Genomic DNA, 27,210 nt, shown 5'->3' on the forward strand with positions numbered 1-27,210 from the left:
GGTACGCGTTCGCGAGGGAGACGAGTGGAAAACTGCTTTCTGTACTCGTTACGGCTTGTACGAATATCTTGTCATGCCCTTTGGCTTATGTAACGCCCCGGCCACGTTCCAACGATTCATGAATGACATTTTCAGGGATATTCTGGATGTGTACATGGTTGTGTATTTGGACGACATCCTGATCTTCTCTCGTGATCTGGATGATCATGTAAAACACGTCCGAGAAGTATTAACCCGTTTAAGCAAACATTCCTTATTTGCCAAACCTGAGAAATGTCAGTTCCATAAGACCTCTGTTGAGTTTTTGGGTTTCCACATCACCCCTGGGGCGTTATCCATGAACGAGTCTAAGGTCAAAGCAGTCTTAGATTGGCCAGTACCTCAAACACTCAAGTCCTTGCAGGCCGTTTTAGGATTCGCCAACTTCTATAGGCGTTTCATCTCTTCCTTTTCCACGATTGTAGCCCCACTCACGGCCCTGACTAGTCCTCGGGTACCATATCAGTGGCAGAGAGAACAGCAGGAGGCTTTTGAGACTCTGAAAACCGCCTTCACTACCGCACCGGTACTCCAACATCCCAATCCGGATCTTCCGTTCATAGTCGAGGCAGATGCCTCTTCCTTTGCCCTCGGGGCGGTACTGTCACAAACATGTCCTAATACAGGCAAATTACATCCAGTGGCATACCACTCCCGTAAGTTTTCCAGTACTGAGTCTCATTATACCGTTACGGAAAAAGAACTCTTGGCTGTCATGGACGCTTTCCGTGTTTGGCGTTATCATCTTCTGGGGGCTAAATATCCTATCACAGTATACTCCGATCATCGGAACCTACAGGATTTGGCCTCTCTGAAATGCATTAATAGCAGACAGGTCCGATGGCATCTTTTCTTTTCCTCCTTTGACTTCCGTATTATGCACCGTCCCGGAACGGCACATGGGAAGGCGGATGCCTTGTCACGTTCCCCGGGGGGGGTCCAATTGCCTATATTCCCCGACACTGTTCTCGGAAAGAGTCATGTGATTTGTCTCTGTACTCCCTCATTGTCACTGATAGACTCGGTTCGATCCTGGACTAGCGATCATTCTGACCAGTTGCGAGAATGGGACCCAGTGTTCTCTGATGGATTACCGTTCGTACATGAACGCCTGTTCCTTCCCACACCTGACACACGTAATCTGGCCCTTGAGTGGTCTCATGACGCTCCCTTTAACGCTCACCCCGGACAAGAGCGCACTTTAGATCTTCTCAAGCGTTGGTGTTGGTGGCCTTCTATGAAGCGCGATGTAGAATGTTACGTTAGATCATGCGCAGTATGTGCTCAGGCTAAACATCAAAGGGGTCGACCAATTGGGTTGTTGCTTCCGCTTCCGGTACCTCCCAGGCCCTGGCATACGTTGACGATGGATTTCGTTACTGATCTCCCCAAGTCGAAGGGCTTCGACTCCATCTGGGTGGTGGTGGACACGTTCACTAAAATGGCCCGTTTTGTTCCCTGCAGAGGTATCCCTTCGGCTCCTGTATTAGCGGATTTGTTTTTTGAACATGTGTTCATGCTATTCGGCCTTCCTTCGGTCATTATATCTGATCGAGGGTCACAGTTCACCTCTCGGTTTTGGAGATCCCTGACGAAGCTATTGGGCATTGATACCAGGTATTCTTCGGCCTACCATCCTGAGACCGATGGACAGACCGAAAGGACGAACCAATCTATGGAACAATACCTTCGTTGCCTTATATTGCAACATCAGACCTCTTGGTTGGCCGCTTTGCGGCTTGCGGAGTTCGCATATAATAATGCGGCTCATTCAGCCACTGGTTATTCTCCCTTTTACGCCCTCTATGGCCAGCATCCCAAGGTCTTGCCGGTCCCTGATGCTTCTGGTTCTGCGAACCCTGCGGCCACGACATGTCTTAGGGATCTTTCTGCCTTACACGCTAGTACAGTGGTTCATCTCACTGAAGCAAAGGCTGCTATGAAGGCCCGTGTGGATGGCAAACGTCGGGCTGCTCCCCCTCTGGCGGTGGGTTCCAGGGTCTGGTTGTCTTCCCGTCATCTTCGCCTGGTGGGTTGTCGGAAATTGCTGCCTCGCTTTGTCGGTCCCTATGTGATTTCAAAGGTTGTTAATCCGGTGGCTTTCCGTCTAGTGCTTCCCGGCTCTTGGCGCATCCATCCTGTGTTTCATGTCTCCCTCCTCAAACCTTGTCCCGACTCTGTCCGTCTTCGTACCCCTGTTGCGCCGGTGTCCTTGTCCTCTCCTGATGTTTTCGAAGTGTCGGCCATTTTGGGCTCCAGGTGGTTTAGGGGAGGGATCCAGTACCTGGTAGATTGGAAAGGTTACGGCCCGGAGGAACGTTCATGGGTTTCCACCTCTGACCTGAATGCCCCTCGCTTGGTAGCCCGTTTCCATTTGGACCATCCATCCTGCCCACGGGGTCGTGGGCCGTTGGGGAGGGGCTATGTTAGGCGATCCTTAGCACATCAGGCCTCCCCACATCAGAACACTGCTCACCTTCCCCAAACACCTCCACCCCAGCTTCGAGGCTCAAGGGATTCGGTAAACCCACAGAACCGAAAACACCGTTCCTTCTTTGGTGTACGGGCTCGCTTACAACCTTTCCTGCATTGGCAACTGCCTTGGAGGATGTATCGCAGAAGGGACGGCGATACGTCATCACGTCGGTCACGTGATACAGTGTGGCGTTCCTCACGTGATCTTGGTAGACGTCACATGACCCGGGGACACACAGTATAAAGTACTGAGAGGCAGGACGATCATTGCTTCTCAGCTGGCTTCGGACCCTGTTTGGCGTTTCTACTTGCTCCTTGCTACCTCAACCACGGAACTCTATCTTGGACTCTCTTGGACACCCCTTTGTACCTTTGCTCGGAACTGTTTACCTGTTGCCGGATTTTTGGACTGCATCTCGACTTGTCTTTGGATCCTCCCTGGAATCCTTGCTGTACTTCTACGCCCAAGTCAAGCCCTGTCTTACAGGTGGCCTACCAGTATCCACGCTTACCTGCGGTTCTACCACTCCAGGGACCGCTGTATCTTTTTGAGCCTCGAACCTCCCTACTAGGTTACCTGGGTCTCCCTTACACCAGATAGGTAAGACACTTCAGATTCTTTTTGTTTACCTGCCTGTATTGTGATTGCCTGGTGCTTAACCTCATTCCTTCTTGACAGCAGCATCGGTGTTCCAGAGGCTCCGTGGATCTGGGTCTTCCCACCTGTGGCCTCAAGGGTCGCACAGCGGGTTTCTATTTTGTTCCCCTGTGCGTCACTTGGGGACGGAGGTCTCATCGGTCTACACGACACTCAAGTCAGAACAATGTTGTACCCAGACCTTCTGGTCATGTCCATATGCCCTCCAATACATCTTCCGCAAAGAGAGAATCTTCTCTCGCAAGATTAAGGTTGGGTTCTCCATCCAGAGGTCAAGACACTCAACCTTCAAGCATGGTTTCTGAAAGGTTGAGATACAAGGATTGGGATCTTCCGGATGACTTAATGGAAATTTTGCTTTTGGCCAGAAGGCCAGCAACAAAATTCTTGTACCAGTGTCGTTGGAACAAGTTCAGTAACTGATGCAGAGATAAGGACGTGGACCCTTTTCAATGTGGCACTCCAATGGTGCTTTCTTTCCTATTGCATCTAGCCAATCTGGTGCTCCAGATCGGAACAATTAAAGGATATCTGGCTGCGCTATCCATTTTTAAGCGCTCCTCGGAAGAGGTTTCTTACTTCAAAATTCCATTGATAATTCAATTCCTGAAAGGGCTTACTAATGTATACCTCCAGTTCCTTTTCATGTCCCAACTTGGGATTTAAATCTAGTACTTAAGTTTCTAACTTGTATACCTTTTGAGCCTCTGCACTCTTGTCCCTTGAGGCTTCTAACATTAAAAACTGTCCTTCTTGTGGCCTTAACATCAGCCCGCAGGGTTCGTGAACTACAGGCTCTCTCATGTAAACCTCCATATACTACTTTTTACAAGGACAAGGTAGGTCTTAAATTTAAACCTTCCTTTTTACAAAAAGTAGTTTGACTTCCATTTGTCACAAAAAATCATATTACCAACATTCTATCCTCCACATTTGGGGAAAGAAGAGGAGAGACTGCATAGACTGGACCCCAAAAGGGCTCTCAGTTTTAACATTTCAAGAATGTCAAAATTACGTCAAGATGACCAACTCTTTGTAGGTTATACAGGTCATAAATTGGGATTATCGGTGACAAAACAAACCATATCCTGCTGGATCATTCTGGCTATAATTGAATGCTACAGATTGGCGGGAAAGGACCCCCCCAGATGGGCTTTGAGCACAGTCCACTAGAGGGATGGTCACTTCTGCGCCTCTGAAGAGGGGAGTCCCTACAGCAGATATTTGTTCAGCTGCAACATGGGCATCGATGCATACTTTCATCACGCATTATTGCTTAGATGCTTCCTCCTCCAATAATGGTTTATATGCCAAGGCGGTACTTCATTCGGTCCATGAAAACAGTAGTCCATCATAAGATGAGGAATACGTGGGAGGACACAATCCATTTGAAGAACAAGTTACTTACCAACTGTAACGTTCTTTTGACTGGATGTTCCTCCCATGTATTCCTCATCGCCCCTCCCAATCCTACCCCGCAGTACAGTTTGCGTTTCTTACTCTTTCCTCTCACGAAGAGTCAATCAGTCATGAGGCACGCCTCGGTGTTCCTCCAATATTTCCTCGAAAAAAAGAGAACTGAAGCCAAAGGGCACGGCACAAGCTATTTATACTGATGGTGACGTTGACGCAGTACGGAGCCCGTCGAGGGACATTGACGCCATGACCTCGTGCACAGCGCCCTCAGCCGAAAATTTTTTTTCCAAAGCAGCAAAGCTGGCAGGATAACGATTTATCATAAGATGAGTAATACGTGGGAGAAACATCCAGTCGAAAGAACGTTACAGTTGGTAAGTAACTTGTTCTTCTGCAAAATGCTAAGAGATTGCAGAGGAGTGTGTGCTGGAACTGTATAAAAGGTGAGGCTTCTGGAGTGAAAAGCAAGTCGACACTGGAAACAGAAGTAACCGAAGAAGACTACCAGAGACGCCTGCAGACCCTTTACAACACAGAAGCGACCACTGCTGTCCTGACCCTGTCTACTATGCGACAGCGGAGCTCTGAAGAGGACGACTCCTTCCCTTTGGCTGGTGGGAACAAACAGTCCCAAGACGAACTTTGAAACGAGCTGTCTCCAGAGACCCTAGGAGCTTCCGGGGCAGCAGAACTCCAATACCACGAGACCTGCTGCCCATTTCAAGTGCATCGTCGTGGAAAGGCTGAATCCATTCAAATCTTTGCTGAACCCGTAAGGACACTCCGGAGATGCAATCCAACTCGCCCAGACCCCCTCACCAGAGTGTTGGATGGCGGGAAGCAAAGAATATTGACCGTGCGATCTGTGTCCTTTGTTGGTACTGCAGAAAAGGCGCCAACACCGCAGAGTGAACCAAGAAGCTGCTAAAAGTCATGCCACAGGTGCTCCCTCGAGGCTACTGCAGAGAGATCCTGTCCATTGTCCTGCTGTCAGTCACCAGACCAAGGAATCTGGAGGTTGGCTGCAGAGCTGCAACATCGTGGAGCATCCAGCACAAACATTTTCTTCTAACCTAAGGTACTGTGGGGAAAAAGGTATTGCTTACCTGATTCCAAGAAGTCGGTCCAGAGCGTTGAAGTGCATTAAGAGGTGTCCAGGGCAACTCCCTCTTACCTCAGACCCAAGCCGCTGCTGTGTCCCCTTCTCGAGTCCGATTAAAGATCTGCTTTGCTAGTTTTTAACTTGCTGCTTCAATAACACAAAAAAACTGGAAGAAATCCACAGTAACTCTTTGTAATTCCCTGCTTATCAAGACTTACATGCTCTCCGAATTGCCATTAGCAAGGGTTGCGTTTTTGGACTTAAAGTACTTACTAGGCGAAGAAACGGTCTCGAGAACCTTGAACTAAGCTCATGTTACAATAAGTAACTATTTTCCTCCCTTTAAGTGACTTTACTATATGTGTTTGCAGAGTAAACGTATTACTGTATAAACCGTTGAAAACCTTACGAGAGTGAAATATTTGATGAAACGATAACATTGTCTTTTCCCTTTCTAACGTTGCTACAAATGTAACTGCGAACAAACACAAAAGTGAAAGTGCCCTTTGAAATGTATTACCAAGTAATTCTAAGTGTTCTAGTACAAACGTCTGAAGAATTTAAAGAGATTCTGGTGTAAATATAATAAATATATACTTTTTATATAACTATAGGTGTCCAGTGCCTGTCTAGCTAAGATTAAGTGTACTTACCTACAGTTCACATCTTCCTCTTAAGATAATCCTGACTGCGCTGCCACTCTACCAACGTCCTGAGCTAGTACAGACTGATACTAAGAGTTGGGGATCTACAACTCTGGCATAGCTTACTGAAGTCTTGGCGCCAGTAGGATTTTAGGAAAACTCCCCTAAGAATGGGCAAGTGGAAGTTGCTGTGAGCAGAGTCGGTGGCAGAATCTGAGGTAGGTGGGCAAGGGGGGGATGAAGGTGTAGACGAAGGGAGCAGCTGACACTCGTTTCATCGGGTGGATGTTTGTGACCAAGGTTGGCAGGGCTTTTGGGGGTGCGGTCAGAGGGTCAAAGGGACCCAGGTGGGAGGGGAGGAGAGAATGATCTGACCAAGAGAGATGGGTGACCAGAGGGGGGGGGAGGTCAAAGTGGATGAGGGCGTCCAAAGTGTGTCCAGCCAAGTGGGTTGGACCAGAAGAGAGAATGGAGAGGAATAGAGAGGTGCAGAGGTCAATGAAAAGAGTGGATTCTGTGACAGGGGAGTCCAACTGGATGTTGAAATAACCCAAGAGGAGGTAATTGGACATGGTTGAAAGTAGAGAAGAAATCAGCCCATTCAGAGAGGAACAGGGTGGTAGCGCCTGGAAGCCGGTAAATGGTAGCAATGTTCAGGGTGGAGGGTGGAGGAGGAAGAGATTACCAACTTGCATACCAGGCTCTCAAAGGAAGAGTAGAGCTGCAGCTTATCCTACCATCATTCCAGATTGGGATGATAAATGTTATGATGCCCTTGCAAAAAGGGTATTTTCGGCAGGAAATATGGTATTAAAAGCCATTAACGCATCAGGTGCACTGGCAAAATATAGCTATACATTATGGAATGCAATTGCAAAACCTGCTGAAAATATTCCAGATGGGGAAATGAGAGAGGTTTACTAACCCGATTAATGGTGGAGAGCTTCCGGTCAATCCCTACGATCAGGATTAGATGCATCAGATTGTGTTAGCAGATGCATGGGGTCTAGTGCAGTAATCAGAAGATTTTCATTGCTGCTCGAGTCTGGGTTTGCCCCTGATGTTCAATCAAGGCTTCTAGATATGCCTTTTGATGGTTCAATCTATTTGGCCCCAAGGCGGAAAACAGCCTGGACAAACATCAGGCTTCAAAGGCTGTAGCAAATTCGTTGGGAGCAGCCATTTGTCAGCCACAACAGTACCCATCTTTTGGTAATACTCTTCCTTCAGTCAAAGGGGAAGAGTACTAACAGTACAAAAACAAGGGCAAAGAAGATTTATACTTGCCCCCAGAGGTCATGGAGGAGCCCATGCAGCAGCCCCTCTTGGCCCTCAGCCACAGCCCCAAAACCTCTTTGAGCACTTTGCTCACAAGACTGCAGTGGGAGGCAGAGAGACTCAGTATCTGAAAGAATGGCACAACATTACTTCAGATGCATAGGTACTAGTTGCCCGGGGTAATGCCTTTCTTTTCTGAAGAGACTTCCAGACTGTCCCCGGAGCAAACAGTCTCGTCACAACCCAGATCCGCTCCTTTCACAGGAGATTCTCTCCCTGTTGGAGAAAGGTGACATGGAGAAGGTACCTGTAGCGGAACGAAACCAGGTTTGGGACTCCACCTATTTCCAGGTCCCCAAGAAAGATGGAGGATTGCGACTCTGATGCGCTTCAATCATTTCCTCAAGAAGGACAAATTCAAGATGGTCACTCTTTTGCAGATCCTCCGGGCCCTTCAGCTCCAGGACTGGATAGAGTGACTAGATCTTCAGGATGTTTACTTTAATGTGCCTATAAATCCCAAGCACAGAAAGTACCCGAGGTTCGCCATTGGCAGTTCTCACTATCAATGTTGAGTTCTGTTTCTCATGCTCACCTCCGCCTGAGGATCTTCACCAAGTTGATGGCGGTGCTGGCAACGAATCGAAGGAGGGTAGGGATTCACATCTTTCCCTAACTAGACGACTGGCCGAACAAAGCTCGCTCTCCCGAACGGGCACTCGAACATCTCAACAGCACCTTCCACTCCCTCCAAAAACTGGGCTTCTCCCTCAACTTCAAGAAGTCCCAGGAGGCACCTTCTCAAAAGCTTCAATTTAGTGGAGTGGTCCTAGACTCTTATTCGGGGAAGGCTTTGCCTCCCGAGTGGAGGGCTCAACATATCTTGCAGATGGCAATGAGGTGTCAAAAAACCCAATATCTACCGGCATTCGACTTTTTGAGGTTGTAGTTCCTCATGGCATCCTGCATTTTCCTGGTGCCGGATGCCTGTCTGAGTAGGAGGTCCCTCAAATGTGCCCTCAGACCCCAATGATCGCAGTTCTCAAGCAGTATGACGGACCTTCTTCAGGTCCTGCGCAGGGTGGCACAGGATGTCTTGTGGTGGGCCTGAAAGGAGAATATGGTGATAGGGGAACCTTTTTGGCAACCCTGACCGGAGATAACTGTAGTCACGGATGTCTCCCTCATGGGATGGTGAGCACATACGTTATGTTATGTTATTTTGCATTTATATAGCGCCTTATATAGCATTGGTATGGTCTGAAGGCGCTGGTAGGTTGAACGCCCTTGGGAACCGAAGTTCAAATCAGTAGAGAGAGTCAAGGTGCATGTGAGCACCGGGTATGTGTGCAGCTGGTGCAGTATTTGTGAATTAGCTGCTTCTTAGCGGTAGGTGTGGTGGTTGAGAGATCAGGAGTATGTGTTCGTTCTGGCAGGATTTATCCAGACCGAATGTTGTTGCGTTAGGCCTGAGGAGAACGCCTGGCTGGGGGGTGTGTAACCAGCAGTGTTTACTTAGACTGATGGGGAGTGAGCGGCGGATGTTGGTATGAGAACAGTTATACCGAATGGTGTCATAGTATCTCTGTGTTCTAGTTGAGTGGTGGTGTAAAGCGATCCAACAATGAGCGGACGTTGGTCCCCATCATAATCAAGATTACACAAACCTGTTAGAGCTGATGGCCTTTTTGACTTCCAACTAGGGAAAGAACTTCCCGATAATGACAGACTACATGGTGGCCATGCATTACCTCAACAAAAGAGAAGGTGTAGGGTCACTACCACTGTGCACGGAGGCAATGCAGTTCTGGTTTTGGGCTCTACAAAACGGGGCCTCTCTGCCGGCTGTTCATCTAGCTGGGAAAGAGAAAGCAGCAGCAGACACTCTGAGCAGGCAGAGCACAATCGCCCACAAGTGGGAGTTGGCTCATGAAGTCCTTTTAGAAATCTTCACCCTTTTGCGGAACCCGGAAGTGGATCTGTTGCATCCAGTATCAAAAGGAAATGCAACATTTTCTGGTCCAGGAAATTTCCTCAGAGGAGCTCTGATGGACGCATTCGTAGTAAACTGGGAATTTCCACTCTTGTAAGCATTCCCATCAGTACCCGTCATCCCTCATGTCATCAGGAGGTTGAAGAATTTCAGGAAAGCCATGATCCCGATTGCCCCAGACTGGACCAGGAGGACGTGTTACCCAGACCAGACCTACTAGACATGTCCATCTTCCCTCCATTCCGTCCTCACCAGAGAGTGGATCTACTCTCACAAGAGAGAGACAGTCATCTTCACCCAGGAATCAGAACCTTCACGCCTGGTTTCTGAGCAGCTAAGATATAAAGATCGAAACTTCCCGGAAGACATTGTGGGAGGTGTTGCTTTCAGCTAGAAGACCAGCAACTAAAGCCATATTCCGCTGCAGTTGGAACAGGTTTTGCAGCTGGTGTATGGCTAAAGCTATAGATCCCATCTGTTGCCATAAACCTGCAGTGCTTTCTTTTTTACTGCACCTAGCCATCAGGGGTTGCAGGTGGTTACCTTTAACGGATACTTAGCAGCATTATCTATTTTCAAATGCCTGTCGAACAAAGCACTTCTTTTAAGATGCCTTTTGTGATACCATTCTTGACAGGACTGAAATACATTACCACCAGTCCCTTCTTTCGTTCAGTCCTGGGATTTGAACTTGGTAATTTATTTATTTATTTACTTATTTATTTTAAACTTTGGTTTTATTAGCATTTTGTAAATATAACAAACGGGCTCCATACATGTTCAAGAGCTGTGCATATGACCGGGCCAACAAACCCCCCCACTCTTCTTCGTTTCCTCCCCCCACGCCGATGCACCCCCACCCCCCTAACCGCTTAATCAAACCTGAACTGTAATGGTGGGAGACTTGGACTTTTCTTTTGTGTCCAGTGCTTGGTAATGAATGTGAACGTCGACAATCTTTTATGGCGGTGATTCGACCGCCTACCCCCAGGCCGTGGGCGCCCATTATGTCATTGGTACCTCCCAGTCTTGACCTACTGGGCCCCGCCTGGGCCTCCACCGGGCATCAGTGCACGTCCCATCCCCAGGACTGCTGCACCCCATACCAGTTTTCAAGGAATGAGCCAGAGTCATTGTTCACCATTGCAGTTAGCTTGTCCATTAAGAACATATTCTTTAACTTCTTTAGCCAGTCCTCTTTTGAGGGGGTCTCCGGGCTCTTCCATTTCTGCGCCAGTGCCACCCTTCCCACCCTCAGCATTGTTTCCCACATTCTGGGGTACCTGTAAACATCCGAGGCCTCCGCGCGGAGACCCAACAACACCGTCGGTGGGTTTTGGGGGAGCAATTCCTCTGTGACCTCAGCCATCCAGTCCCTGACCTTTTCCCAGTACGCCTGCACTTTTGGGCAATGCCACCACATGTGGCTCCTCGAGCCAGTCTGACCGCACCCCCTCGGACACATAGGGGACACTCCCGTAAACATTTTTGATAGTTTCACAGGGTCTCTGTGCCACCCCTGCAAGATTTTGAAGTTGTGTTCCATGTCTGCTGTGAATAAGTTCCCGTGAAAAGCTATTCTGAATATGCCATTTAAGCGGAGATATTCGAATATGGAGAGGGACCCCTGCCCGATGGCACCCCTCAGATCCTCATATGATAGGAATTCCCCCTGCCGGAACCACTGCCCCGCCCATTCCAGACCCGAGTCGGACCAGGCCTGTGCCTTGCTGAACCCCCCTGTTACCCAATCTGAGGGGGTGTCCCCAGAGTGAGGACATCGGAGATGGCCACGACGTTAGGTGCACTGTCTGGGGGCCCTCCCTCCAGATTGCCCAGAGAACTCCCAGGGTGGGGTGGGTTTTGAGTCTATTCGGGATAAACCTGCATGGGGCCCAGAGGAGGTCTCGAACTTTAAGAGGGTGAGCATCCATATCCTCCAAGTAGGACCAATAAGTGCCCATCCCCTCCCTCATGTGCTCCAGGAGGACGTGCAGTTGGGCAGCGCGGAAATTAAGTTGGAAGTCAGGCAAGCCAAACCCACCCTCTTCTCTCGGCAGGGTCAGGACCGCCTTCGTGGTCCTTGGGGTCCTGCCCTGCCAAATAAACACACGGACCGCATTCTGTAGAGTCCTAAAAGTGTGGTGGGGGATGTTGGTTGGTGAAGAGATACAGCAGACGCGGCAGAATGTTCATCTTCACTGCTGTCATGCGGCCATACCAGGACAAAATCATTGAGCCCCACCTCCTGAGGTCCGCTGTAATTCCTGCCAAGACGGGGTCATAGTTGGTTGGGGCTAGTTTGGATAGATCCCTAGTGAGGAGGATGCCCAGGTAACGGATAGAGACCTTTCCCACTGTTATCCCATGAAGTGTTCCCATGGGGTCTAGGCCCGGGTCCCTTGTTCTCATGGGGAGTAGAACAGATGTGGATGTGTTAATCTTCAGCCCAGAGAAGTGCCCGAATGTGTCCACTAGGGACAGGAAGGGGGGGGGGGGGGGGGGGAGGGAGGAGCTGGGGTCCACCAGGTAAGCCAAGATGTCATCGGCAAACAGGGAAAGCTTAAATTCCACTTCGCCCCTCTTAACCCCTTTGATGTCCGGGTGTGATCTAACTGCTATGGCCAGGGGTTCCATTGTAAGGACATATATCAAGGGGGACAGTGGGCATCCCCGTCTTGTGCCCTTGAAAGGGGAAATGGATCCGACAACCTGCCATTTACTTGTACCCTTGCTTTCGGAGCTCTATATAGTGCAGCCACCCATCCCCTGATGTCCAGGGAAGAGGACACTCGCATCAAGGTCCGACTCCTGGGCGTGGTGGATCAAATCTATGGTTTTACGGATGTTATCTGAGCCCTGCCTACCCCTTATAAACCCTACCTGGTCCCCGTGGATCAACTTCGGTAGTATCTTCTCCATCTGCCTGCCAATTACCTTGGCAAGAACCTTCACATCGATGTTTAGCAGGGATATCGGGCAGTAGGAGGAGCACTCCGTGGGGTCCTTACCTTCCTTGGGCAGCACAACAATTATGGCCTCCATCATGGAGTCCGGAAGGGTCCACCCCCTCTAGTACCGCATTGAAGACCCTCACTAAGTGTGGGGCTAGGGTTGAACGAAAACTTTTATAAAAATAGACTGTGAAGCCGTCCTCTCCCGGGGAAGTGCCCACCTTCATTCCGCTAATTGCATGTTCCACCTCGTCCTCGGTCACCGGGCCCTCTAACCCCGCCACCATCTCCCCGGTCAGGGCCAGTATTTGTATTGAGTTCAGGAACCCTTCTATCTCCTCGTCCTGCCCGTTGTATTCTGATGAGTAAAGTTTCTCGTAATATCTGTGGAAGGCCTCTCCTATGTGGGTAGTGTCATGGCCCATGGTCCCCTCTTTGTTCCTTACTGTCTTTACCACCCTATCTCTCTGTACCTACCTCAGTCTCCAGACAAGGATCCTATCCGCTTTATCCCCCTTTTCATAATATCTTTGCTTAACCAGTTGGAGACTTCGTTCCGTTTTGTACAGGAGAAGATCTTTTAACTGGAGCCTATAATCAGTCAGAGTGGTGAGCTGATCTTGATCCAAGGGACCTGCTGCAGGGCCCCCCGGCTGGAGTTGAGCTATTTTCTCCCTCAGGGATTTCTCCTGGGCATTCTCTGGGCAGCACTTTTGTTTTCTCAGAGTAGTAGTGGAACCGGACCCAGATCGACGGGGGCCCCCTGCTCTGCCCCCCCGCCCTGTGCACTCTGTCAAATGTGAGTTCCGTCGTCATCTCTTCCGCAAACAGGAGGGTGATGATGTCTCTCACTGTGCAGGTGATGTCTCTCTCCGTTTCACCGTCCGATTCTGGGACCCCTGTTCCTCCGCTCCCCATTTTCAAAATCGTCCATCTGCCTGGCCCGCTCCTCGTCTCGTTTCTCCAGGGCTGCTAGCCGCATATCTGTTTGTAGTTCGTGGGACACGGCAGAGGATTGGTTGGTCTCCACCTGTAGTAATTTGTCCTCGACCTTGTCCACCCTCTGATCCATTTTTTTGAGTTAATGAGCAATATCTCAACGCATGTCCCTGATCTCCTGCAGGATCGAGGCAAAACCCTTTTCCATTGCTGCTGTGGAGGGCGCCGGGCCCTCTGGCTGGGCCATCTCGCTCCTAAGGGTCAAGCCTTTGCTATTGCTCGCGGCCTCCTGAAAGCGAAATTCCTGTAATGTTTGCCGCCAGTTCATCTGGTCACCCCGAGTCCCCCTCCGTCGGGACCACCGCGGTCCGTAGGCCCCTCCGGGGACAGCCAGTAGTCCTCCCACAGGTGGGGGCAGCGAAGAAGAGAGGGGGTGGAGGGGGAGACCGGGGCCGGGTCTCTCTCCACCTGCCCCTAATGTGAATCTGCAGCCACGAGGGGGTAACTGTGTTGGGCGGGCACACGCCCCGCCGTCGCCAGGCGGGGGCCTCACACCCCTTCCAGTCTCCCCGTGGCAGCCGGGGTTCCCAACAGAGCAGGCCACTGGATCTGTTCGGCCTGGCCCAGGGGGGGGGCAGGGCTCCGTGGCTGCCTTCCTCAATGTCTCCCGCGGGGGAGGGAATGGACCGATGTGACCGGGTCTCCTCCTGGTCAGAGGGTCTGGTCACTCCGCTTCGCAGTCTTCACCCAGTATTGGAAGATCCCTCCACTCCTGAAGGCGGCCTGTTCGCGCCTTCCACTCCTATACTTCCGCTGGGATCGGTACCTCCGATCCTGTGCCGGGATGCTGGGCCCTCTGTGGTGCGGCCCGCCTTGACTGTTCAGGGCCTAGGAACGACCCGTCCCAACAAGTGGGGGCCCCACTGCTCCAGTCCCCCTAACCCCTACTCCCCTATGGCCTCCGGGCAGTGTGATCCAGCCCGGGCAGGGGAGGGGGGAGGGGGGGCTCGCCTCGTGCTCGGGGTCTGTGCTCTCGGTCCGCCGGGCGCCGCTCCTCGTGCGGGGGGCCCGTCGAGGAGCGGCGCGCCCGGTGTCTCCTCGTGGCCTCTGTGAAATATCTCCGCTCCTCTGGAGCCGCGGCCACCCAGGCCTCGTCTTCCTTCTCCGCTCGCGTGTGTCGGGGCCCGTCCTCAGGCACAATGAGGCTCCCGAAGTTCGCTCTTTCGAGCCTGGGGCGCCCGGGGGGAGGGGGAGGTGGGGGAGGGGGCACGACGTCACAACACCGAGTCGCCCCGTTAAATTCGCCTGGGTGGGTTCGGGGGGGGGGGGCTCAATCCTCCAAATCAGCCCGGCCTCAGTGGGAGCTGCACGCTCAGGCTGCCATTGCCTGTGCGCCCCCTGGTGGCCTCCATTTTATTTTTTTTAATGGTAGAACCTTTTGAGCCACTCCAATCTTGTCCTCTCAGGTTATTAAACTGGTAAACCATCATTTTAATAGCCATCACTTCTGTTTCAAGCATTATTGAGCTACAAGCCCTATCATGCAAACCACCAGTTACAGTATTTTTTAGGAGAATGTTTTGACGGTTTGTCCCTCCTACTTTCCCAAGATGGTATCAGAATTTCATTGAACAACTACTTTGGCTCTACAAAGAGGTGCACCAGTGTAATGTCACAACGGGGTCCTCTCTCCATACATTGTCATTGTCAAATGTAGACACCCTGTCTGACCATGAAGGGTCGTTTTGGAAAAGCCGTTTTGCACAATATTATGCGCTAATTAAGATTTCACAAAAAACCCACCTCCTTCTCCAAAATTGCTCTTGGAGTCTTTCTAAGATGAGGAATCAGTAAGAGGACACAATCAATTAGAAGAACAAATGACTAAACCCTGCGTAAGTTATTTCTGATGGATGTTCCTCCCACGGATTCCTCATCACCCTCCGAGTCCACCCCTCGGACTGTGACCAAATTGTTTCTTCTCTTTCAACACCCACACAGGTTACATAACTCTTCAAGATGGCTGAGCAGAAAGAGGGAAAAACAAGAAACTGAGGCCAAGGGGCGCAGTGCATGCCATTTATACTATCCTCGACGTCAAGTCCACATGCAGGAATGGAAACCGTCGAGGGACATTGATGCAGATGCCGCACAGTGCCCATGCTATGCATTTTATTTTTTGAGACTGCAAAGCAGGAGATCGAAAATGAGCAATCGCTGGGAGGAACATCCATCAGAAGTAAGTAATTTGCTCTTCTACCACCCACCAATACCTCACCTTGCACTCTGCATTAGTAATCCTTCTCCATGAACCTCTGCACAGTCCTTCCTCAGCTTGGTCTTTGGGTCCTCCTTCGCCATCCTTGACCTCACCCCAACAACCCACACCTTCATGTTTCCTGTGCCCCTTTTTATCCCCCCTTCATTGGTTAATTCCTTCAGCATCAATGTCAATTCATCAAAATTCCATGGCTAGTGGAAGTGATGTTACATATCCTTTTCCTACCGGATGGCATCACATAAAGTAATGTTGCATGACCTTTGACTCCCCCCACCCACCACAATGGCATCAAGAGAACCAAAACTTACAAAATGTTACTAAAGCAGAAAAAAATATTTCAATTACTAATCACACATTAACTTGAGTGCTGCTGTTATATGCAACATTGCCCCAACCAGTGCCATGATAGGCAAGGGGCATGGCCATCACATGCTAATATAGCCTCATTCTCAGGCAATGCAATTTATATGCTAGTATTTCATGTGCCCAACAACTATCATCTTATGAAAAGTACAATATCATAGACTAGGTAAAGTTATCAGTGTGTACAAACTAACATGCCCAAGTGTCATCATTTGCCACTGTACATGATGTATATCTCATAGTATGCACGGTACAGTCAATTCATGATAGAAACAGCCTCAAATGCCCACGTTTCCATCATGCTAAGTTAAACCTGATATACCCACGTATGATCATTTTCTGCCAGGAATAGCCTTTCCTACTAGGTCCAGATACTGCCATCATGTTGTTCATTTGGACTTTCTTGGCCACAAACTACTGAGATGTTGGAAAGTTACATATCTTACTGTTATACAAAGAAAACAAAGGTGCATTTCAAAAATCTTTCTGGCCAGGAAATGTAGTGTTCCAGATACACTTGAAAGAAGACTAAATGTCAAATGAGTTTGGGTGTGTTCCAAAAAGCAGTTCGGTCAACAACAAAAAAAGAGAGAATTAATTTGTAATACATTGTTGGACTAGTATTTCTTCAAGGGAACACATTTCAGACAAACAATTAAATTACATGTGGATTAAAATGAAACATTAACTGAAACTTCATTCACATACACATCACATTTTTTACCACCAAGCTAAGGAAAAAGGCTGATGTGTGCTTATTATAGATTGTTGTTTGCCAGACCTATGGACTCTACATATGGTCTGTGCTCTCTCCTTTCTCTTCTTCTTCAATTAATGGTGGCACCCGGTGGGAGGCCCTTCTGGCCTCCTTCCACTCCTCTAAGGTTACCATTACTGTTTACAGTCTTGTCTAAGGCGCCAACCTCCTCCCCTTTGATAGGCGCTTCCTGTGCCTCATCAATTTCCTTTTTTATCCTGCTGTTCCCCCTCTCCCTCCCACGGCTCCCTCGCCTCCCCCTGCTGTGTCCTCCTTGGCTACCTTGCCCTCTCCTCCTTCCTCTTCTGCCCCCCCACTGGCTTCTTCTACACCTCCGCAGGACGTACCTCTGATTTGTACCCCTCCCCGGGAGTCTTTTAAGAACGGCAACCTTCTCCATATTGCCACTCTCAACTCTCGCTCTGACATCTGCCAACCCCCCCCGGAAGAACTTGACCTCGATTCCTCGGTCTCACCAAGACATGGTTCACCGCTAGCTCCGTCACAAGCTTTGACACTCTCCTCCCGTATGGCTACAAGATCCGCTGTGCTCCCACTGCCTCTGTCATTCCTAGGCAGGCCTACTCTCCTCTTTCGAATGCCTCGTCTGCAGGCTCTCTCTCTCCTGGTTATTCCCTTACTGTGACTACCATCTATCGGCCACCTGGTCAGATCTCGGCCTTCCTCTACGACTGGGCTGACCTCTACTCTTCCCTCCTGGTCTCGACCACTCAACTCCTCCTTCTTGGAGACTTCAACATCCACCTGGATGCTTCCTGTCCAGCCACTGGACTCTTTCTGGACCTCTGCGACTCTCACTCTCGATTCTTGCCTCTGGCCCGACTCACTCTGCAGGGCACACACTGGATGTTATGATCTCTTCAGACCTCCCCCTTTCATTCCCTCTCACCACTCCTCTCTCCTGGAGTGATCACTTTCTCCTTTCCTCCTATCTCACCCTCTCTACACCCCAGGCCAAGCCAAGCCAACTCCAGCACTGCCACTTACCTTCTCGGTTATCCGACCCATGAAGCGTGTGTCAGTTGAGGCTTTCGCCGCCACTTTCTCCCCCCTCCGCCTCTCCCTGCCCCCTTGGCTGACTCACACCCTGACACAGCCCTTTCCATGCTCCACTCTGCTATATCTGATACTCTCTATGTTCTTGCCCCCGTCATCAAGATCCGCTTGAAGCCCAAAGCCAAGTGCAACTCTTGGTACGACTCAGACCTCGTCACCCTTAAACACAAGTGCAGGGTGGCTGAGAGGAAATGGCGTGCTTCCAGTACATCCTCTGACAAACTGGCCTGCCACCTACTCCAAAGGCAATACCGGCACTCTGTCCGCACCAAAAAGAGGGTCCACATCCAAGCCTGCGTCTCTGCAGCATCTAACAACTCGGCCGAACTCTTTAAAATCTGCAAGGAGCCGGCCAATCCTGCTGCAGTCTCTACCTCTCCTGTCCCCTCCCAGGCACTCTGCACGGGCCGGGCCTCTCATTTCACCTCTAAAAGTCAGGACATTCTTTCCTCCCTCTCTTTCTCTCCCCCTCCTCTCTCTACTCCCTGCTCTTCCTCTGGCCCTTCCGCGGCCACCTCTTCTCCCTCCTTTGCCTTTCCTCTGTTCTCATCAGACAAGGTTTCTAGACAAGTACGATCTATGAAAGTCGTCAAAACAGGTTCAGCCCTGTTCCTCCAAAACCATTAAGGACCACACTGACACACTGGCTCCTGCTCTGGCTGATTTCTGCAACCACTCCTTTGCCACTGGAGTCTTCCCCTCCCCTGTGAAGCACTCCCTTGTGCACCCTCTTCTTAAAAAACCCTCTGCCGACCCTTCCTGCGGGCTAACTATTGTCCAATCTCCATCACTCCTTTCCTGGGCAAACGCCTGGAAAAGCTGGCCATCTCCCAGCCTAATCTTCACACTGAATCTGTTGGTTGTCTCCATGACCATCAGTCTGGCTTCAGAGCTGCCAGAAGCAAGGAAACTGCTCTCCTGAACATCTGTGAAGACCTGCTCTCCAACCTCGATTCCAACACCCACTGTGTCCTCATCTTACTTGATCTCTCTTCTGCCTTTGACACAGTCAACCATGCCATCCTGCTCAACCGTCTCTGTGATAACCTGGGCATCACCGATCAGGTCCTGGCTTGGCTGACCTCCTTCCTCTCCGAGCGACCCTCCCAGGTCCAACTTTGGTCCTTCCTCTCCTCTATCTCTACCTGTGGTGTTCCCCGAAGGTCTAACCTCTCTCCCTGGCTGTTCAACCAATACCTGGCACTTCTTGCCCACCGTATTGCCGATCTCTGCCCCAACTTTCAGTGATATGCGGATGACACTCAACTCATCTTCAGGCTCCCTTTCGCCACCTCTTCTCCTCTCATCTCATCTCTGACTGTCTGTCTGCCATCCAGGAGTGGTGCGCCGCCAATGATCTCTGCCTTAATGCCAGTAAGACCGAGATTCTCCTTATCGGCACACCTGCTCCCTCCTTTCCTGGCGCTCTCTGGCCGGCCTCTCTTGACCCTCTTCCTGCTCCCACCTTTGAGGCTAAAAACCTCAGGGTCATCTTCGACTTCACACTTTCCTGCTCTCCTCACATCTCTGACGTCTCTAAGAAGTCACACTACCAGCTGCACCTCCTCAGAGGAATTCTCTCTTTCCTCTCCTTCCCCCAGAAGCTCTCGGTCTCCAGAGCTCTGGTTCTCTCTAGGCTGGACTACTGTAACAGCCCTTTCTAAATCTGCCTGCCTCTACTCTCCGCCCTCTGCAACTAATCCAGAACAGGACTGCAAGACTTGTCCTTGGCCTCAAGCCCTGGGATCGGATCTCTCCAGCTCTGAAATCTCTCCATTGGCTCCCAGTGGATGCAAGGATTAAATTCAAAACCCTCTGCATTATCCACAAGGCTTTCTGGGGCCTGGCTCCAAAATACCTTCAGCTATCCCTCAGCAAATACCTCCCCACTCGAGCTCTTTGCTCCTCTACCTCCAACTCCCTCAGGGTCAGTCATTTTTCCAAGAAATGAGCAGGGGGTAGATCTCAGTCTTCGGTTGGGTCCTCCGGAACAGCCTCCCTGCCACTCTAAAACTTAAGGAGAACCATCTCTGGTTCCGGAAGCACCTCAAGACCTTCCTCTTTGCTTCTGCCTTCGCTCCCCCTCTCCCCTGCTGATCTGTTCTCTATTGGCACTCTGCACCTGGCCACCCTGTCCTCCGAGCCCAGGTACCTGCTCACCCTGCCACCCTCCTGCACTGTCTCCGGGCCACCCCTTGCACTGGGGTCTGTATCTGTACCCATACAGCCCCCTTCCCCTTTTCTTCCTGCACTCATCAGACCTACACTGTCGGCTGCCTTAAACCTAGCACTTGCCAATTGCTGGCTGCACTACCACTGTGGGTTGCCTTTACTATTTATTTATTTTATTTATTATTATTTATCTGTATCTCCTTCGCTTCGCTTAAACCTAGCACTTGCCAATTGCTGGCTGCACTACCACTGTGGGTTGCCTTTACTATGTATTTATTTTATTTATTATTATTTATCTGTATCTCCTTCGCTTCGCACTATCGACTTCTCCCTCTCCATGCACTTTTCCCCTCCCCCTCTCCCATGCACTTGCACATTCTCAATGTCACTGGGCCTAGTAAGATCGTCGTTTTGTTCTCCCCTGTTCCCCTCCCTTGCCTCGCTCTGAAACACTTGTGTACGAGCGCATTAGAAATAAAATATCAATATCTGTGGTTCACTGATCTCAAAGCACCTGTAATTGAATATTACATCTTTAGGTTTTAATCACCTAGTCCGTGTGTTATCACAAAAGTAGTTCTAGGTTTTTACTGTACCTGGAATAAGTGTACCACTATTCACAAATGGTATATTGTCCAGTTGACTGATTATGTGATTTGTGTGTAGAGTACTGTACAACTGGTAGGCCTACTGGCCTTGCATTACTGAACGTAATTGTGAAAGTAACCATTGGTTTTTACTCCCCAAGAATAGGTGTGACCTATACTGAATGTGTATGAAAAGGTTTTGACTTCCCTAGAACTAGTGTTAGGTATCTCAAATAAGGTGTATACATGGGTCTGTGTACCTTCAAGTATAGTGTTGTGTTTTTTATAATTGTGATTTTCTACAATGTGTTAGTGCTTATTTGCCCCTAGATTTATCACAATTTCATTTGTACTGATTCTACAGCCCTCTCTCCCTCCTAAGATAAGTCTGGCTGCTCGGTCTACGCTACCATGGACTCAGGTGGTGCAGCCTTATACTAAGAGTGGAGTCTTGTACTGTCTCAGTTGAATGGTTTTACTAAGTCCTTAGCTGGACTTCAGAAAAACTGTGCTAACAATTGGCATCTGGCAAAGCACATGGGTCGGACGGTCTCAGGGTTGAATTATATAAGGAATTTAAATTTAAATTGACTTAAGCCTTGATATTACTTCAACTATTGGAAGAGTCGGTAGACCTTAGGGAATTACCCATGTCCCTCTGAGAAGCAGTCATCGCAGTATTGTTAAAACCTAATAAGCTGCCCAAATGAAGTCACTTCGTATAGGACACTGTTCTTAATTAATGTGGAAGCTGAAGTGTTCGCTTAAATACTGGCCACTAGCCTTTTGCCCCACATTGCCCTGCTAGTACATCCTGCCCAATCTAGATTCATACCTAGAAGATCCACTGCGCTGAATCTTAAGATAACTGTTATGTATCCTGTCTTAAATTAACCCGCATGCTAAGGCAGTTGCTGCCCCACCGGACGCTGAAAAAGCTTTTGATTGAATGTCGTGGAAGTATCTGTTTCAGGTCGTACAACGATTTCAGGTTGGTCATTACTTCACTAATTGCATACGTCTATTGTACTCTAGCCCTGCGGCTAGAATTCGCACTAATGACAATATATTGACACAGCTGCTTACTTGCAGGTCCAACAGTTCCTAGAAACCAACCACATACTAGGCCTACGCCAATCCGGATTCCCCCCGGCCACAGCACTGAATCAGCGCTGCTTGACTAAAAAACAGATGGGTGAGATCAGGGACAGAGGCAAGCCTCCCATGCTCCTCCTTCTGGACCCATCAGCTGCTTTCGACCTAGTGGATCACAAAATCCTCGGCTACCATCTCACTTCCTCTGCCCACTTCTCTCAGGAAACTACCTCATGGATTGCCTCATTCCTCGAGGGTAGAGTTATGAGAGTGTTTGCAGAGAACACAAGTGCAGTCCCCACCCCCATTCCCCACGGGGTCCCACACGGCTCCTGTATCTCCCCTACATTTTACAATATATTCACAAGAACACTGTTTGACAGCTTGGACTCCAGTGGCATAGCCTACACAAACTATGCTGATGATACCCATGTCCTTCTCCCTCTGACGGGCAACTATGAAGACGACTCCAAGACCCTCAATATGGCTTACTTCACCATTCAGGCCTGGATGGCGGTTAATCACCTCTGCCTAAATGGTGATACGACAGAAATCCTGCTGGCGGCCCCCCTGGTGGTACTTAAAAAACGAACCTCCCAATACACAGCCTTTGACATCGATAACATTTGCATTCCCGTCTCGTCCTCAGTCAAAACCCTAGGGGTTTATCCGGACGCAACCCTCTCTATGACACGTCACGTCAACTCCAAAGCATCCGTTGTTGCTTATGCTACCGAACTTCTGAATGCCCCCAAAAACTTCCTGTCCACAGACAGCTGCCTCACCATCGCCAGAGCGGTCATTGGCTCGAGGCTCGATTACTGCAATGTGCTCTGCGCCGGCACATCATTGAAGAACCTACAAAAACATCAACTCATCCAAAATAACACACTCGCAGCAGCCCTCAGCAAAAAGGAACACATCTCTGCAGCAAGGAGCAAAGCCCACTGGCTGCCCATTAGAGAGCATGTTCGATTCAAAACAATGGCCATCACACACAAGTGTCTCTCAAATACGGCCCAACCCTAGCTCTCCTAGAGCTACAAGAACACTGTATGCCCATCGATTACTATTACCCAAAGTTAGACGTGCCAAAGAGGGCGGCGTGAGTTTTCCCTTGATGGCAGCGAAGCAGTGGAACTCCCTGCCTCCCAACCTGAGAGCTGAAGCATCCTACTGGGCATTCAACAAGGTCGTCAAAACTTGGCTGTTCGAATAACCTAAGCATGAAAGTCACTTAACACGAATTGCACAACTTATCCACCTGTACTCTGCATTGTCTGACTGTTTTGCTGACTCATTTGTGAACACATGTAACTGGTTTCTGTAACTGCACCACAATGCCCTCGGGCTACTGTGTGCTTTACAAATGAGTAAAATAAAAATAAATATCAGAGGCTGCAATTGGGTAGGTGGACACGTCAGGGTTGCCCACTTTCCCTGCTACCTTTTGCACTCTGCATAGAGCTGTTGGTGACACGAATAAGAGCAATATAGGGGTATTCTCATGACAGGGCCGCCTCAAGTGATCTCATTATATGCAGACGATACTAGCCTGTATATACGGACCCAGAGACTAATCTGGGCCCCATGATGGACACTGTACATGAGTTTTCCCTGATACTCTGGGTACAGGGTCAATAGGCTTAAGTCTGAACTATTTCCCCTGACCGACCCCACGACTTCAACAGGGGATCAGATGGGCTTTAGATGGGTTCTCTCTCAATTTAAGTCTCTTGGAATAATGGTCTCCAGATCGCTGCAGTCACTATATTCTGATAATCATGAAGGGTATTTAAAGGTGCTTGTTGCAAAACTAAAGGTCTGGGCTGGGCTTCCTCTCATTACACAGACGGCTGTCATTGCTAAAAATGATTGTACTTCCCAAACTATATTATTTTTGCAATGTTCCTATATGGCCGGGAAGGGATTATTTTCTACGTGCTTGAGATAATTGGCACTGGGTATCCTTTGAGTGAATGGCGCAGCTATGATCAGTTGGAAACAACTTGTAGAACCTAACCCAGGTCTTGCTGATGTCCTATCCTTGCTCTTCCCCTTTTATGCTCCTCCCTTCCATCCTTCTATCCTCCCACTGTCTGTCTCTCTCTCTCTCCCCCATCTATTCCTCCTATGTTTTACTTACACCTACCGTCCACTCCACTATTACTCTTCCTCTATACTACTTATATTACGCTCATCTACTTATACTACTCTCCCCTACTCCTCCACAATCCAGCCACACCACCTCACTCACTCACTCACTCACTTTCCAGTCACCCTCTGCTCTCCCTCTATTAGCCTCAGATGCACACTGAAGTACCAATTTCCCCCTTTATCGAGTACCTCACCTTGTACACTCCTTCGTAAATTCTCCTCCATGCACCGTCCTTCCTCTGCCTGGTCCTTTGGTGGTGGTGGTCCTCCTCAGCTTACCTCTCCTATGCCCATTCATACCCTCCTTCTTCCCCATTGGTTTTCTCCCTCAGCTGTTTCCCTCGGCCAGTTGGCTTTCCTTTCCCCACAGGAGGTGTTAAAGGTAAGCAACCTCAAAGGGGTGTAGTTAGGACCCAGCCCCTTCTCATACGCAAGTCTGTAAAGATGGATTTCAAGAATCTGGCCTGGTGGGCAGATTTTAGGAGGCCACCCTAGGAGTACTGAACAGGGAACTCTGAGAGGTTAGCCAAAACCTAATCAAGTTTATTGTCAGGAGAGTGCAAGGGGCCCTCAATGAACCCGCACAATAAGGAATACATACAAATATTTATTCTAGGCCTTCTGCACACTGAAAAAATAAACTAGTAGGTGTTATTATCACACACTACACAATAATAAACATATATACATTCACCATAGGTTCATAACTGAATTATTTGTTCAACATGAAATAAGTAAATAATGGAGTATATGACAGAACTAATTCACAATTGATTTCCCCAAATTAAGCAGTCCAATCCCCAAGAAGAATGGGGCCGTGTGCCCAAAAGTGACAGGAACCACAATGCTTCTCACCAGAATTAGTCTTTGCAGGTAAGTTATAATTTACCTGTGCTGGTGAGTGATGAAATATTCTTCAACAATATTACCAAGGTGAGTAAATGGTATTTTATATTTTAGGAGTTACTGCCCAGGTTCAATGACCAAAAGGCAGTGGAATGGAGCATTAGGAGACAAAGGAACTTGTTCTCAATGTTATCCTATGTAGTTCGGGGGCACAAATGCACTACGTTTAACTATCCACCCCCTGCCCCGGAACTCAGATTTTCACAGATGGCTTGATGTGTCTGGTGGGGGGTCACTGGAGGTTAGATTTCCGGCTGTTGGTTCCAGTGAGAGATGCCCAGCGGTGGTGAGTTCAAGGATTCTTCCAGTAAGGTCCAGATGCAAGATGCAACCCCTGGTGTTGAAGATATGCAAGATTCACAGATGCAAGCCTCTTCAGGACATTTCACAGGACGGGGGGGGGGGGGGGGGGAGGAGGTGAGTTCCAGCGACAGCCTCCGCACAGAGGCGACGTCAGGCATCCTTCCAGTTGTGGTTGCAGAAGCCTCTCTAGGACAAGACCGCATGATGCCGAAATTCGTCAGGACAGCAATGTGTACCACAAGCTGGCGACTACAAAAGTTCAGCGGAACAGCGATGGTTCTGGCGAGGTAACCCAAGTGAGCTGGTCAATCCACTGGGGTTTCAGGGATACTTACGAAAGGCTCAGGACGAGTGGATGCTCGAGAAGGTGTCGAGACTAGTTGGTCCAACTAGTCCAAGGACTGAAGCACCGCTCCAAATCTTCAGAGATCAGGTAGTCCCAATAGGGCTTCACCGGCCCAGACAGAGGAACAGTTGCCTTTGGATCTTCAGTCGGCTGTTAGTCTACAGGAGATTCTTTGCTCCAACGCTGATCAGAAGAATTGGCTGCAGGAGTCCTCTTATCCAAAATTCAGGCTGGAGGTAAACCTAAGTCCACCAATGGCATGGATCTGCACCAAACAGTCAGTAGTTGTCCAAGCCGGGACAATTACTGGTTTCACTCAAGCCCCACACCCAGAGACTGGCACCATGAAATGTGGAATGGGACTGGACAGCTCCCACCCCCTTCCCGGGCCACATACACACAAAGGCATCACTGGCCCATGAAAGAAGCAGCTTTCCCGGGCAAGTGCATGACCTTACAAGGAGTTTCCTGACCTGGCAAGGCAGGAAGAAGGACAAACTACAATATGAACAAAGAACAAGCAAAAGTCTTGCGGCATGGCCATTTTAGGGTACTAGCTGTATTTAATAGCCATACCCGGTAAATGCGAATGTGCATGCAAAATATAATGCAAATATTGTAAAAATGCATCTGCCGCTACCAGCTTTTCTTACGGAACACAAAAAAGTAACCAATAATCCAAAGTGTAAATAGCTAGGGAGATACAAAGGTATCCCCATTGCACTGCATTGTAATATGATGTGCACAAACAAAAATTTAAAATGGAAACAGTTTCCCAGTACTGATAGTTTCAATGACTGATCAGTTTCCCCATAACAAATAAGCAAAAGGCAGGAGAAGTGAAGCTGAAGGCTTTACTTCCACTCAAAAAGTCAGAACAGGTTCTAAAACAAATCAAAAAGATTAGAAACTATGGAGGGAAAGTTGCCAAAGAGAAACTTTCTCTTTGTGAAAATGTGCTTTCCTAACATTGCGCGGATGGCTTTGCAGCTCCTCACTGTCTTTCTTGGTCAGGCTGCTCTCTCTGACCTTCACCGCCAAGCATTCGGAGGAATGTAGTACTATAGGACAAATAGAAAAACTAACTAGCATTTTGCAGTGCAGGTATGGGGCAAGGAAAGGTGGTACTCTGTTCAGTTATGCAGGCACAGGTAGAAGGGACAGACAGGAACAATCCCAACTCCCACACCCAACCTGTGGGTAGAACAGGCTCTGGTGAAAACCCTAGTAGGCCTCCCACACAATGGTGAGATGGGGCCCCATACCCTTTTGACAGGGTCGGGTACATGACCCTGCTGCAGTACTCGGGCTCCAAAAATTCCTGAATCTACTGCATGCAAACAGCGCCACTCTAAATATGTTGCGCTTACTGGCTCCACAGTAACATCAGCCTCAACTTCCTCCCAGCTCTGGACACCCCCTACTGTGGTTAAATACACATACCTCTGAAAGCAGCCTACACTCTTCCCCAATGCATTCTTAAACTTACTGCCATCATGAGTGATGTTACTAAATTGCAACCAGTGTGAATTCCACAAATGTGAGAAGCTCAATTGTGCAGGGACACTATGCATACTATAGAGTGTGGCAGCAGCACTATGTTACAGGTGTTGCATTACAGGGAGAAGCATTCAGCAGCCAACTTCCAGCATTAACACCTCACAATAC

The 27,210-nt window shown here is 49.2% G+C and overlaps 1 protein-coding gene across 1 annotated transcript in view; it reads right to left on the bottom strand.

Annotated features, from left to right (window-relative positions):
• The window catches only part of NUCB1 (nucleobindin 1), a 684,805-nt gene that overhangs the window by 504,612 nt on the left and 152,983 nt on the right, over window positions 1-27,210 (bottom strand). The window lies entirely within an intron of this gene.

Source organism: Ambystoma mexicanum, chromosome 1p (genome assembly GCF_040938575.1).
Source record: "Ambystoma mexicanum isolate Mex_15411 chromosome 1p, UKY_AmexF1_1, whole genome shotgun sequence".
In the NCBI taxonomy this organism is placed as follows: domain Eukaryota; kingdom Metazoa; phylum Chordata; class Amphibia; order Caudata; family Ambystomatidae; genus Ambystoma; species Ambystoma mexicanum.